Source organism: Elephantulus edwardii, unplaced genomic scaffold (assembly GCF_000299155.1).
Source record: "Elephantulus edwardii isolate Elephantulus edwardi_28Jun2011 unplaced genomic scaffold, EleEdw1.0 scaffold00244, whole genome shotgun sequence".
Classification (NCBI taxonomy): domain Eukaryota; kingdom Metazoa; phylum Chordata; class Mammalia; order Macroscelidea; family Macroscelididae; genus Elephantulus; species Elephantulus edwardii.
In genome coordinates this window covers 959,539-974,440 of record NW_006399994.1, presented here as the reverse complement: position 1 = coordinate 974,440, position 14,902 = coordinate 959,539, and the positions used below count along the sequence as shown (strand labels likewise).

At 39.5% G+C, this 14,902-nt stretch overlaps 1 pseudogene; it reads right to left on the bottom strand.

The window, feature by feature from the left end:
- LOC102843357 overlaps window positions 1–14,470 on the bottom strand; it is a 16,931-nt pseudogene extending 2,461 nt beyond the window's left edge.
- Window positions 14,471–14,902: the final 432 nt, after the last annotated feature.

The following is a 14,902-nucleotide window of genomic DNA, read 5'->3' as shown; positions in this document are numbered from 1 at the left end:
TTTTAAATTTTTTATTGTTATTATTATTATTAATTTCAATGAACATCTACAGAGATTTTGGAATTCCATTCATTCATTGTTGCTCTTTCCATCTTCTTTTAATACTTCCTGGATCGTTTAATATTCTTCCTAAAGCATCCTTTATTATAGCAACTCAAGGTTTGAATTTGTTCTTCAGTTCCTTGAGCTTAAGAAATGCTGAGCGAGTTCGGCCCTTTTGATTTTCCGACTCTGGCTCCTCGCACATTTCATTGTAGTATTTTGCTTTGTCATCCCGTGCTGCCTTTTGGAATCTTCTGTTCAGTTTTTTAGTGTCTTGGATTCTTCCTTGTGCTTTGGCTTCTCTGTGCTCCAGTGCAATCTTCAGAGTTTCTTCTGTCATCCATTTTGGTCTTTTTTTTCTCTCTTCTGTCTTTGTCATGACCATTTGCTCTCTTCCTGGATGATACATTTGACATCCTCCCACAACTCATTAGGTCTTCACTCATTAGTGTTCAAGGCCTCAAACCTATTCCTGAGATGTTTCTGAAATTCAGGTGGGATGAACTCAGAGTCATATTTGGGTTCCCAGGGATTCAGTTTAATTTTCCTCAGCTTCAGCTTGAACTTGCATATGAGTAGTTGGTGGTCCGTTCCACAATCAGCTCCTGGCCTAGTTTTCACAGCTGATATTGAGCTTCTCCAGCGGTTTTTTCTGCAGATGTAATTGATCTGATTCCTATGCATACTATCAGGTGAAATCTATGTGTATAACCTGTGTTTATGTTTCTTATAAAATGTATTTTTTTAATAAGTCATTGATGTCAAGTCAAAACCAATGGCAGGTTTTTAGAGGCTGTAAATCACATAGGTTGTGTCATCTGCACAACGCAGGTTTATTGATGAGTCTCCCTCCAATCCTAATGCCACATTCCTCTCCATAGAGTCCAGCTTCTTGGATAATTAGCTCAACATGCAGATTAAATAGGTATGGAGAGAGAATACAAATCTGATGCACTCCCTTCTTAAATGTAAACCACTGTTTAAAACATGCTCTGTTCTGGACCAGCCTACTGGCCCAGGTATAGGTTTTGCATGAGCAAAATAAAATGCTCTGGGATTCCCATTCTTCTCAGTGTCAACCACAACTTATTATGATCCACACAATTAAACTCCTTTGCATAGTCAATAAAGCACAAATAAACATTCTTCTGTTATTCGCTACTTTCAGCCAGGATCCATCTGACATCAGCAATGATATCTCTGGTGCCACAGCATCTTCTAAATGCTGCTTGAACATCTGGCAGTTCCCTATCTATGTACATTCTAGCTGTTTTTTAATGATCTTCAGCAGTATTTTTCGCTGACCTATGATATTCATTTTATTGTTCAGTAGTTTCCACATTCTGTTGGATCACCTTCCTTGAGATTGGGAACAAATATGGACCTCTTCCAATCCATTGGCCAGACAGCTGTCCTCCAAATTTCCTGGTATAGACTGGTGAGCACATCAAAGACTGTATCTGCTAATTGAAACAAGTCAATTGGTATCCTGTCAATTCTTGGGGCATTATTTTTTGTCACTGATTATAGTGCAGCTTCCACTTCCTCTTTCATTACCATTGGCTCCTGCTCATCTGGTACTTCCTGAAATTTTTCTGTATCAATCTGTTCTTTTTGTTACAGTGATTCTGAAAGTGAAGAGGACTTGAAGCACTTGTTGCAGAAGATCAAGGAATGCAGCCATCAGTACAATGAACCAGGACTCTTTGGATTAGTAGCTGATCCTGGGCTGGGACGGAAAAAATAAAAAAGAATCTCTGGAGAGTCATGTAGCGATAGAAGGCAAGAATGTGCTAAACATTAGTAAATGAAAATGACAAGGATGTATCAAAAGCATGAGAGTTATGGTACAATAAGTTAAGTAATATGGGTCTTTCAGCCGGACAAAAAATCCCCAACTTACTTCTGCCAAGTTGGAACCAGCTTATAACTGATTCTTTAGTAGGTTGTCAGAGGCTGTGAGTCGCATGAGAAGAGGTTGTCCATCTGTCTCCCTGAGGGGCAGAGGGTGGATATGAGCCATCAGAGAAGTACCGCCTCCAGGTTAGCAGCCCATCATCATATGGGCTACATCCTCAGCTCCCTCTTTCAGCCAGAGTCATCTGTTGCATATAGATTGTAAAATCTAGCCTCTTTATCTGTGCTTAAGACCTTAGCCTGGACAAATTATTTGGCATATATCTTGAATCCCTGCCTTAGTAGACTGTATGACCTAAATCAACGCTCTTAGTTCTCTTGGGGGTCTTGTTTACAGTGCGAAGATCCTATATGGGAAGTTTCCTTAGCTTTTCACTCTGGATACTGCATCTAACCTGATCCAGCAGCTCTGAGAGTCAATAAGCGACTTGAACAGCAAACTGAGAATATTAGCTTATAATGCAAAGAATAAAAGAACTCTCTGTGAGTCCATGATCATCTAAACAAATAAGTAAATCATCAACTATGGAGAAAGGACATCTCTTCTTTAGAGAAGAATTCCAAACAATAGATGTAGATAATGTGTAGGGAGTTGCAATCCTAACCCAAAGGTGTCTCCCCTCTGGCAGTTCGAAGTCACCAGCTGCTCCACGGGAGAAGATGGACAAGCTCCTTCTGCGGAATTTATTGTCTCAAAACCTGCTGGATGGTCAATGATGCCACCACAGCAATGAGCTGTTGTTGCCTACTTCCCAGGAGGTAAGGTTTAATTTCCCTCCTCTCAAGTTGTAGACTCGACTTGATGACTTGTTTCCAAGCAATGGAGTATGGAGAGGGGGGAATGGTAATGTCACTATGAAGAAAACTATCAGAAATCATCTTAACTCAGTAATAAAAAATAACATCATCAGTGAGAGCATGTTGATGTTAAATATTGCTTGATATTGTGTGATATGAAAGACACTTCACTTCTGTGGTGTTCTACCCAAACACCTATAAACACAGTTTAATGATAGGGAAGCATTGTTGTTGTTGTTAGGTGTCTTTGAGTCGAATACTACTCATAACAACTCTATGAACAATATTTCTGAACCCTGTCCTATCCTGTGCCATCTTCAAAATCTCTAACGCCCTCGAGCCTATTGGTGTAGTCACCGTGTCAGTCCACCTAGTTGCAAGTTTTTCTCTCCTTCATCATCCCTCCATTTTCCCAAGCATGGTGTCCCTCTCCTAGAATACCCTCTTCTAGCAACAGGCCTAAACTTTGTGAGACAAAGCATCATCATCTTTGACTCCAAGGAGCATTCTGGCTGTACCTTCTCTAAGACATATGTTTGTTCTTTTGGCAGACCTTGGGATATTTAGTATTCTTTCCCAAAAGCATAATTCAAAGGCATCAATTATGCTTGTGTTATCCTTAGTCATTGTCCAACTCTCAGATGTAGAAAAAGTGGCTTAAAAGAACATGGCCTGATTCAAGTGCTCCTTAGTCTTCAAACTGACATCATTGCTCCTCAATATTTTGGAAAGGTCCCTGACTACAGGCTTTCTCAGTGTGATTTCCTGACTGCTCATTCCAGGTATATTGATTGTGGATACAAGTAAGATAAATCATTAACAGTTTCAATCTTTTCTCCATCTATCATGATTTGGGCTATTGGCCCAGTAGCTAAGATTTTTGTTTCTTGATGTTAAGATGAAATCAATATTGAAGGCTAAATCTTTGATCTTCTGCAGCAAGTGCTTTAAGTCCTCTTCACTTTTAACAAGCAAGATTGCATTATCTGCAAAACAAATGTATTGATGAATCTTCCTCCAATCCTGATGTCACATTCCTCTTACAGTTTCTCAGATAATTTGCTCAGCATACAGATTAAATAGGTGTCAAGAAAAGATACAACCCTGGCAAACACCTTTCATAATTTTAAGCCATCCAGTGTTTCCCTGCTCTGAATATACAGAGTCATTGTATAAAAAAGAATCAGATGACACTGAAATATTCCAGGAAATACCATATAATTAGGAGCCAATTGTAATGAAGGAAAAAATTCAAGCTGCTTTGATGTCATTAGCAAAACATAAGGCCTTGAGAATTGACGTGATACCAACCGAAATGTTTCAAATGACAGATATAGCTTGGACATACTCACCAGTATATGCCAGAAAACTTCAAGGATAGCTGCCTGGCTGACAGGCTGGAAGAGATCAATGCTTGTTCCTATTCCCAAGAAAGGTATCCAACAGAATGTGGAGATTATAAAACAGTATCACTAATGTTGCATAGAGCAAAATAGTGCTGAGAATCTTTTAAAAACAGCTATAACAGTACATAGAGAAATTCCAGAAATACAAGTTCGGTTTAGAAGAGACCATAACACCAGGACTATCATTGCTGATGTCAGATAAAAGGTCAGTGAAGGAGAGAAAGACTCTCAGTCAGGTGAATTGACACAATGACTGCCTCAACGGGCTTTCTTGTGTCAGGAAATGTGAGGATCGCACAAGATAGGACAGGGTTCAGATCTGTTGTTCATAAGGTTGCTATGAGTCGTACTTACTCGATAGCACCTAACAACAACAACAACAATAACTCTTCAAAACGGTAAAAAAAAAAAAAGAAATAAGGTAGGGAAACTATCAAAGATCAGAAGAGAGGAGAAATATGAGAAATAAACAAGTGTTACTCAGGAAAATAAAAGAATTAATTTTGATGAAAAAATTATCAGTACGATAGATTGGATGGTACAGAAATGTTCCTGTAGGGGAGATGTCATTCAGGTTAAAATATGGTTGACAAAATGAAGACAACCATGTAATCACAAGGGGAATAAACGCATCGCCATTAAATTGATTCTGTGATATAACAACTCTATACAACAGAGTGGGAACTTCGCCACAGGGTTTCATGGCTATAAATTTTTCTAAAATATCCTGCCACTTTGCTGAATTTGTCAACTATGTCCAGTAGTTTTCTTGCTGACTCTTCAGGTTTTCTAAGTATATTATCATATCATCTGCGTAGAGAGATAATTTTACCTCCTCTTTGACAATTTGGATATCTCTTATTTCCTTCTTTTGTCTTATTGCTATCACTAAGATTTCTAATGAAATATTGAATAGTAAAGGTGATAGTGAGCATCCTTGCCTAGTTCCTGTTCTCAAAGAGAATTCCTTTAATCTCTACATTGAGAACAATGTTGGCTCTTGGATTTGCATATGTTGAAGAAATTCTGCTCTAATCCTATTTTGTTGAGTGTTCTAGTCAGGAAAGGGTTTTGGATTTTGTCAAAGGCCTTTTCTGCATCAATTGATAGGATCATGTGGTTCTTGTTCTTTCTTTTGTTAATGTGATGAATTACATTGATTGTTTTTCTTATGTTGAACCATCCTTGCATACTTGTTATGAATCCCACTTGGTCATAGTGAATTCTTATTATTTTTTTATGTATCGTTTGATTCTATTGGTCAGGATTTTAGTCAGGATTTTTGCATCTATGTTCATAAGAGATACTGGCCTATAGTTTTCTAATTTGGTGGTGTCTTTATCTGGTTTTGGTATCAAGGATATGTGTGCTTCTTAGAATGAGTCTGGGAGAATTCCATTTTTTCTATTTTCTAAATAGTCTATGTCGAATTGGTAACATTCTTCTCTGAGTGTTTGATAAAATTCACTTTTAAAATCATCTGGTCCAGGGTTTTTTTTGGCTGGAAGTTGTTTTATTACCTTTTCAATTTCTTCTTTTGTAATGGGTCTTTTCAAGTGTTCAATTTCAGTTGGTGTCAGTTTCAGTAGGTTGTGAATTTCTAAGTCCATTTCCTCTAGGTTTTCATATTTGAGTATAATTTTTTATAATATCCAATTGTTAGCCTTTTTATTTTAGTTGGTTCTGTTCTGATATTGCCAGTTTCATCTTTTATTCAGATTATTTGTGTCTTTTCCTTCTTTTCCTTTGTTAGTTTTGCTAGTGGTTTGTTGATTTTATTGACCTTTTCAAAGAACCAACTCCTAGTTTTGTTGATGGTTTCAATTGTTTTTCCATTTTCTATTTCATTTGTTTCTGCTCTAATTTTTATAATTTCAGGGTTTTTTGAGAGGGTGTCAGTTTTTCTTGCTGTTGTTTTTCAATTTGCTGAGATGTTAGGTTAGAGAGTCAATGGTCATTTTTTTCCTGCCTTTTGATGTGTTTAATTTTTGCTATAAATTGACCTCTGATTCCTGCTTTGGCTGCTTCCCAAAGGATTTTGTATGTGGTGTTTTCATTTTCATTTATTTAAAAAAACTTTTTATTTCATTTTTTCTTTCTTCTGGTACCCACTCATGTTCAAGAAAGGTGTTGTTCACCTTCCCAATGTATGGGTTTTTTTTTTCTTTATCCTCTTGTTATTAATTTCTAACCAATTATCTGGTGTCAGATAAAAAGGTCAGTGAAGGAGAGGAAGACCCTCAATCAGATGAATTGACTTGACTTCTCAGACTGTGGTCTGAGAAGACACTTTTTATTATTTCTATGTTTTTTTCATTTATTGATGCTTGCCTTGTGACCTAAAATGTGATCTATTCTGGAGAATGTTCCATGCACGTTGGAGAAAGTGTGCTGTGCTTTTTTTGAAGGGTGCATTAGCCTATAAATATCTATGAGCTTGAGTTGGTTTATTGTATGGTTTAGTTCCTCAGCATCCTTGTTAAGTTTCTTTCTGGTAGTTCTATCTTTTCTTGAGAATGGTGTATTAAGGTCTTCAAATCTATAGTAACGTTGTCTATTTCCTTTTTCAGTTCCGTTAATGTTTATTTTACGTATTTTGCAGGTCATTAATTTGGTGCATAGATATTTACTATTATTTGTCCTCTTGTGCTATTGACCCTTTAAGAGACCATCCTTATCCTTTAAGATGGTTTTTGCATTGAAACTTATTTTGACAGAGATTAATATCACTACTCCTACTTTTTTCTGGTTGCCATTTGCTTGGTATATTTTTTTCCTACCCTTTTATTTTTAGTCTTTCTTTATCTTAATTTTTCAGGTGTGTCTCTTGTAGAGAGCATATTGATGAGTTTTGTTCTTTTATCCAATCTGCTACTCTTTTTTCTCTTCAGTGGTGCATTTAAACCATTCACATTCCATGTGATTACTTAGAGGCAAGGTTTTATTGTTATCATTTTGTTTATTTCTTTTTGGTGTTGCTGCTAGTTATTTTGGTCCATCCTTCTTTCTATGGTACCTCTGTAAGAAGGACGTCTCTCAGTGTTTCTTGCAACTCTGGTCTTGTTTTTACAAACTCCCTTAGGTTCTGTTTTTCTGGGAATATCTTGATCTCCCCTTCATATTTGATGGACAATTTTTCTGGATACAGTATTAATTGTTGACAGTTGAGTTCTCTGAGTGTTCAGTATATGTCACTCCACTGTCTTCTTGCTCATATGGTTTCTGATGAGAAATCAGCACTTAACCTTATCTGCTCTCTCTTATAGGTCACTCTTTGTTTCTCCCTTGCTGCTTTCAGAATTCTTTCCTTATCTGGCAAATTTGACTATGATATGCGTTGGTGTTTTTCTTTTGGGGTCTGCTCTATATGTTGTTCGCTCAGCTTCTTGAATATATATTCTCTCATTCTTCATTATGCCTGGGAAGTTTTCCTCTAGGAATTCTTCCACAACTTTTTCTGTGCCTTTACTTGCTTCTTCCTGTTCTGAGATTCTGATGATGCACATATTATTTCTCTTGATGGTGTCCCAAATTATTCTTAGTTTTTTCCCTTCTTCCTTCCTTTTTGATTCTGCTTTTTGCTCTTGTAGATCAGTGGTGACAATTCTATTTTCTTCTTCTTTTTTTTTTTTTTTTTTTGGTTGGTTTTTTTTTAAAATTTATTATTAATTTCAATGAAAATTTAGAGACTTTGGATTTCCAGTCATTCATTGTTGCACTTTTACCCCCTCCCAGCCCTCCGCCCTAGTACACTACCCTCTTGGAAAAGTAAAAGAAAAACTCTTTCCTTGTTTTACAATCACTCCCCCCAGGTCCACTCAACTATGCAGCCGTTGCTCTGGACTCGTGTCATGACAAAAATACCTAATAGCATATCCCTATTAAACAGTTTTCTCCCTCATCTGTTTCAATGCAGTGTACATTATTGAACCAATCTTTCTCAGTCTCCCCCAAACCCCAATGTCAGCACTGTTTTACAACAGTGGCACCATGCAGTATTTGTCTTTTTGTGACTAAGATACTTCACTCAGCATAATGTCCTCCAGGGTTACCCATTTTGAATAATATTGCATGAGTTCCTTGATTTTCAATGCAGCATAGTATTCCATTGTGTGAATATACCACAGCTTCTATATCCATTCGTTTGTTGATGGACGCTTAGGTTGTTATCGCTTAAGCTGCGATAAACATGGGTGTGCATGACAATTCTATCTTGTTTCACTGGTTCTGTGTTCTGTCTCTTCAACTCTGTTCGTGTGTCCCTCCATCATGTTGACAGCATCTGAGACATTGGACCTCATATTTTGGATCATGGTTTCTTGCAGGGCGTGCGGACTCACGCCAGGCCAGTGTGCGGACTCACGCCAGGCCAGCGTGCATGCACACTCTCTCTGATTGGGCATGGGAGGGAACCTTACTCAAGTTCCAGTTGTCAGGCCTGCTTTCTGTGGCTCTCGCTTCTCTTGCTCCATTCCACCCTTGCTCTGGTCCACCCTTGCTCTGGCCTGCCCTTGTAGAACAGATCATCTGGGAGGCTGTACTCTGTGAGAAGGAATGTGGCATTAGGATTGGAGGAAAACTCATCAACAACCTGTATTGTGCAGATGACACAACCTTGCTTGCTGAAACTGAGGAGAACCTGAAGCACTTGCTCCAGAAGGTCAAGGACTGCAGCCTTCAATATGGTTTGAAGCTCAACATCAAGAAGACAAAGATTCTCACCACTAGTCCGATTAACATCATCATCATGATAAATGGTGAAGAGATTGAGATTGTTAACAGCTTTAGTTTGCTCTGCTCCACAACCAGCACTCCTGAAAGCAGTCAGGAAATCAAAAGATAAACTTTATTGGGAAAGTCAGCTGTCAAGGACATCTCCAGAGTACAGAAGAGCAACAATATCAGTCTGGAGACTAAGGTGTGCCTGATACAGGCTATGGGCTTTGCAATCATGTGCTATGCATCAGAAAGCTGGACAATGACTAGAGATGATAGAAAGAGAATTGATGTCTTTGAGCTGTGGTGCTGGAGAAGAGTATTGAATATACCATAGAATGCTAGGAGAACAAACAGGTTCATCCTAGAGAGGGTGAAGCCAGGCTGCTCCTTGGAAACAAGGACTCTGAAGCTGTGTCTAACATACTTTGGTTATGTTGCAAAGAGTGACCAGTCCTTGGAGAGGGACATCATGCTTGGGAGGGTGGAGGAACAGTGCAAGAGAGGAAGATCCTGGATGGGATGGATTGACTCAGAAACTGGTTAATGGGGTGGGTGTGTCAGAGACGATAAGGTTGGCTCAGAATAGAGCACAGTTCAGAGCTGTTGAACATCGGGTTGCTATGAGTCTTGCAAGCAAACTTCAAGCACAGAACAACAACAGGAAATGTAGCAGAAGCTTTGGATGAAGGATGATAGCCACGAAATAGGAGATATAGGAAGAGATTAGATGACATAGGAATTTGAAAAAAATGGTTTGGTCTAAAGAAGTATAGGAAGTAAACAATTTTAATATGCCAAGTACTTCTTCAAAACACAGTGCTAGTTACTCATTATGGGAAAAGAGCTTGGAGAGTAAACACTCAGGGGACTTTGGGATCATAAGGAAGAAAGACATCGAAAAGATAGGGAAAAGGTCTTATGTCAATTAATTGAAGCAGGCTCTGTTTTCTAAGAAGATAGACGCTTCTACGATATGCATAGATCTTTCTGAACAAGTCTGTAAACTTCCTGTGTTTTTTTAAAAAACTGTAATAGAAACCAATATGATTTTTTAAAAAAGAATGTAATGAGAAAACTCAACATTTCTGTAAACTTTTGTTAAAATCACAATTTAAAAAAAATATTAAAGAACTATAAGAGCAATATTACATATTTTGCTACAAGAATGTAACTTTCCACCATGAAGCATATAAAATAGAATTTATTTCAAGGAATGGAATTATTAAAGTGTAAATAAACTTTGTTAATAAAATGCACCCACTCCATCACTCTTTAAATTATGTGGCAATTCTGCTAAAAAAAAATTATATATATATATAAAATACCTATCTCCTTTTCATTTGCAAGTAAGGTTCAATGGTGACTCTAGTAATTGAGACAAAAATCTAAACATTCTAAAGTGAAACTTCCCCCCCCCCACCTCAGCAATATGCTGAACTGACCAAAATTATATCTCCTAACAGGAAGCCGGAGAGGCTGGCTCAGCACTGAATCCTGGCCAGTAAAAGGTCTGAATGATAGGAAATGCCTTTGTGTTGTGGCATTAAAGAGGAGTACAGAATATCCCATGGACTACCAAAAAAACAAACAAATCTGTCTTGGAGGAAGTGCATGCAGCCAGGGTGTTCCTTGAGGAAAGGATGGTGAATCTCCATCTCACATACTTTTGGCATGTTGTCAGGAGGGGACAATCCTTGGAAAAAGACATCATACTTGGAAAAGCAGAGGGACAGAGAAAGAAAGGGAGACAGTAGCCAAGATGAATTGACACAATGACTGTAACAATGGGCTTGAGCATGTCGGAGATTGAAGATGGTGTGCGATAGGGCAATGCTCAGATCAGTTGTTAGTAGAGTTGCTATGAATTGCAGATTTTAAAAAAGATATTTTAATTTGGTGCTTGTCAAGGGATCCCTAAGAACATTCTTTCTTAGCTGGTTCTCTCTAATTTGGGATTAAGGTATTTCATTCCTTTTGCTAAGAGAACGAAGTTGCTGTTGACTCAAAGCAAGTTTACTAACAACAGAGCTGAACCTTGCCCTGTCCTGCACTAGCCTCGTGATCTCTGTCATGCTCAAGCCCATGTGGCAGTCCATCTTGACGGGGATCTTCCTCTCTTTCACTGACTCTCTACATTTCCCAGTATGTTTCTCTCCAAGGACTGGTTACTTGGAGTCAAAACTGCTGGACTTGTTAAATTAGGTAAGTAAGGGGAAATGTCTAAGTACTACAAATTTAATGAGGACCAGAGGTCACTTTAGAAAAGGGATCAGTGAGTGTTTTTCTGAGTGAGTTAAGGTACAAGTATGTGGCAAAAATGGAGGTGGTCATGTTTACTCAGTCTGATTATACCTCTCTGGAAAAGGACTGTTTACTGGTTGAAGACTTGTGGCACTTCATTTCTTTATGAATCCTAAGTAAACCTTAACTGAATGTCTCTTCTATTCCTTACCTACCTCTAATTTGTTGTTGTTAAATGAAATTTTTATTTTATACTGGTTTACTTACAAAGTTCATATACATTGTTTTTCACATCAGATCTTTCCCATTTCTTATACCCACCCCTCCCTCCATCCATCAAATTGTGTGACCCTATGATTACCCCTCTGCCGTCCTCACCTCTCTACTCCCTCCTGCTGCCCTTTGGATCCTCATACACGTTTTACTTTTGCATCCCAGTCACCCATTATTATTAATGCATCTTAATTTAATGTTCAATCAGTTTCTGACTGCAAAAGTTGGTAGAAATCTTCCATTTCCTCTTTTGTGGCTCTAGTTGTTGGTGCATATATTTGAAAGATAGTGGTATTCACTGGACTTCCTTGTATGCGTATGGATATTATCCTGTCACTCACCACACTGTATTTCAAGATGGATCTAGAAATGACTTTTTTAATTATGAAAGCAACTCCATTTTTCTTTACCTTTTCATCTCCAGCATAGAAGATCATATGATCCAAAATGTCCCATGCCAAGCCATCTTACTTCCCCAATACCTAGTATGTCAATATTTATGCATTCTATTTCTTTCTTAACAATGTCCAATTTTCCTACATTCATGCTTTTCACATTCCACGTTCCAATCAATAGTGTCTGCTTACAGTCTCCTTCTTTGTGTTTCCATTTCTGAGATTTCAGTCTCAATTGCCATGTCTGCTAATCTAAGTGTGCTCTATTGTACAAAAGGGTTTTTGAAGGCCTGTTATTTTGGAAGTGGATGGCCAATCCTTTTTCCTAGTCTATTCATTTTAGAATAGAATCAGACAACAGATCATCCAGGAAGCTGGGCTGCATGAGGAGGAATGTGGCATCAGGATTGGAGGAAGATTCCTCAACAACCTGCATTATACAGGTGACACAACCCTGCTTGCTGAAACTTAGGAGGACCTGAAGCACTTGCTGCAGAAGGTCAAGGACTGTGGCCTTCAATATGGATTGAAGCTCAACATCAAGAAAACAAAGATTCTCACCACTGAGCTGATTGGCAGCATTATGACAGATGGTGAAGAGATTGAGATCGTTAACAGCTTTAGTTTGTTTGGCTCCACAATCAACACTCTTGGTACCAGCAGTCAGGAGACCAAGAAACAAACTGCATTGGAAAAGTTGGTTGTCAGGGACCTTTCCAGAGTACTAAAGAAAAACTTTGTCAATCTGGAGACTAAGGTGCACCTGATCCAGGCCATAATCTTTGTAATTGCTTGCTAAGCATCAGCGAGCTGGAAAACGACTAGAGATGATAGAAAGAGAATTGATGTCTTTGAGCTATGGTGCTGGAGAAGAGTGTTGAGTATATCATGGACTGCCAAAAAAACAAACAGATTCATCCTAGATAAGATGAAGCCAGGCTGCTCCTTAGAGGCAAGGATTCTGAAGCTTCATCTGACATATTTTGGCCATGTTGAAAGGAGAGACCAGTCCTTGGATAGGGACATCATGCCTGGAAGGGTGGAGGGATGGAGAAAAAGAAGGAGACCGTTGATGAGATGGATTGATACAGTGACTGGGGTAATGAGGTGATGTTAGAGAAAGTAAAGTTGGCACAGGATAAAGCAGATTTCAATGTTGTTGTACATAGGATGCTATGGGTAGCAAGCAACTTGATGGCACATAACAACAACAGCAACAACACATTTTACTGCAATAATGGTTTTCTGCAGTATTTGTCCTTAAGGACTGAGTTCACTAGCATAATGCTCTCCAATCCCTCCCAAGTGAGGTAGTGATTTTCAAAACCATTGCTCCTGCATGCTGCATAGTATTCCATCATGTGAATGAACCATAATTTCTCAATCCGTTCGATTTTGGTTGGACATTTGGGCTGTTTCCATGTTCTTGCGATGGTGAATAACGTTGCAATGACCATTGGTGTACAAGTCTCTGTTTGTGACTCAGTTCTCATTTTCTCAAGGTATATTCCAAGCAGAGGAATAGGTCTCGGAATTTCCATGTTCAGCTTTTTGAGGAGATGTCAAACAGCCTTCCAGAGTGGTTCAACCATTTTACCACTTGTATAAGAGTTCCTATCTAGCCATATCCTCTCAAACAATGGCAGAATATAAAATCAATATCCAAAAATCAGTGAGATTCCTCTACAGTAATGGAACTCAGAGAAGGAAACCAAGAAAGCAATACCATTTACAAAAGCCAACCACAAATTGAGATACTTGGAAGTGAATCTAACTAGAAATACTAAAGACCTTTACAAAGAAAACTATAGAACATTTCTGTAAGACACACTAAAAGACCTAAATAAATGGAAAAATGTTCTCTGTTTATGGATAGGAAGACTCAATTTTGTGAAAAAGACATTCCTACCAAAAGTAATTTACATGTTCAACACAATCCCAAACCAGATACCAAATTCATTTTCCAAGGAGTTTGAAAGGGAAATTGTCAGTTTATTTAAAGAGACCCAGAATAAGCAAAGCACTTCTAAAATCCAAAAATGAAGTAGGAGGCATAGCACTCCCTGATCTCAAAACCTGCTACACAGGGATCCAAGATGGTGGTGGAGGCAGAGACAGCGTGGTGAGCTGTGGGAGCACCAAACCACTTAAAGCAGATGGCCTTCCACAGACTTCGGCTTATTGATAATTGAACACTTAAACAGTTGATGACTGGCCCTCAGTGAAGATTGAGGCTCAACAACAGGAATTCAAGGATTCCCAAGGAGAAATGGGTGAGTCTAGTGGCTCCCAACCCCCCCCTGCAGAGCCCGCACTGCGCCAAACAGCCGCTGCAGCTCCATGAGGCTTCCACAGCCTGAACGAATGGATTTTCTCACCCAGGATGGATGCTGGGCACCGGCCCTCTTCAAGACTGGTACAGTGAAGCCACCACACTGCAGCAACATGGTCTTGGCCTGGAGAGAATTCTTGGAGCCAGGATGGCGGCTATGGGGAAAGCGAGCGCCCGCTGGCCGCCGCACCCACTAAGCGCCCGTGAGGCAGGCTGGGGAGGTGCGCCCCCAATGGCCGCCCACACTGGTGGGGGGGGTGCACGCCTCCCGCAGGCCCTCTCACGCTGGGGGCGGGGGTGCACACCCTCGCTGGCCGCCTGTGTAGGAGGTGTGGGATGGGATGCATGCCCGCCACCTGCAGGTTTGGGTTTCCTTGAACAGGCCAAAGAAGACAATTACCTATGCACTGGAAAGGCCAAATAGGACGATTACCTATGCAATGGATTGCTGAAAGTCCCTGTGAGTCTGATGACCTTAACAGTGGCAGCATGCACAAGAGGACTGACATCCTAAATGCACCGCATATTTTGTTCTGTTAAATGCTTCTGCCAAAAGATGGTTAGACCTGGGGGGAGTCTGTTCACAATTCTCAGGTTCCCTTTATCATATATAGTGACACCTACTCCAAAATATAGTATGACCACTTGGGGGGGGGGTAAAAGTGGCAGTGCTGGAATTGGAAACACTATCCCTGACCACAGAGTCCTCAGTCAGGTGAGGGGAACAGACTGGGGTAGGGGCAATTGGAGGGGGAGTATACCAGCCAGCTCCTGGGGGG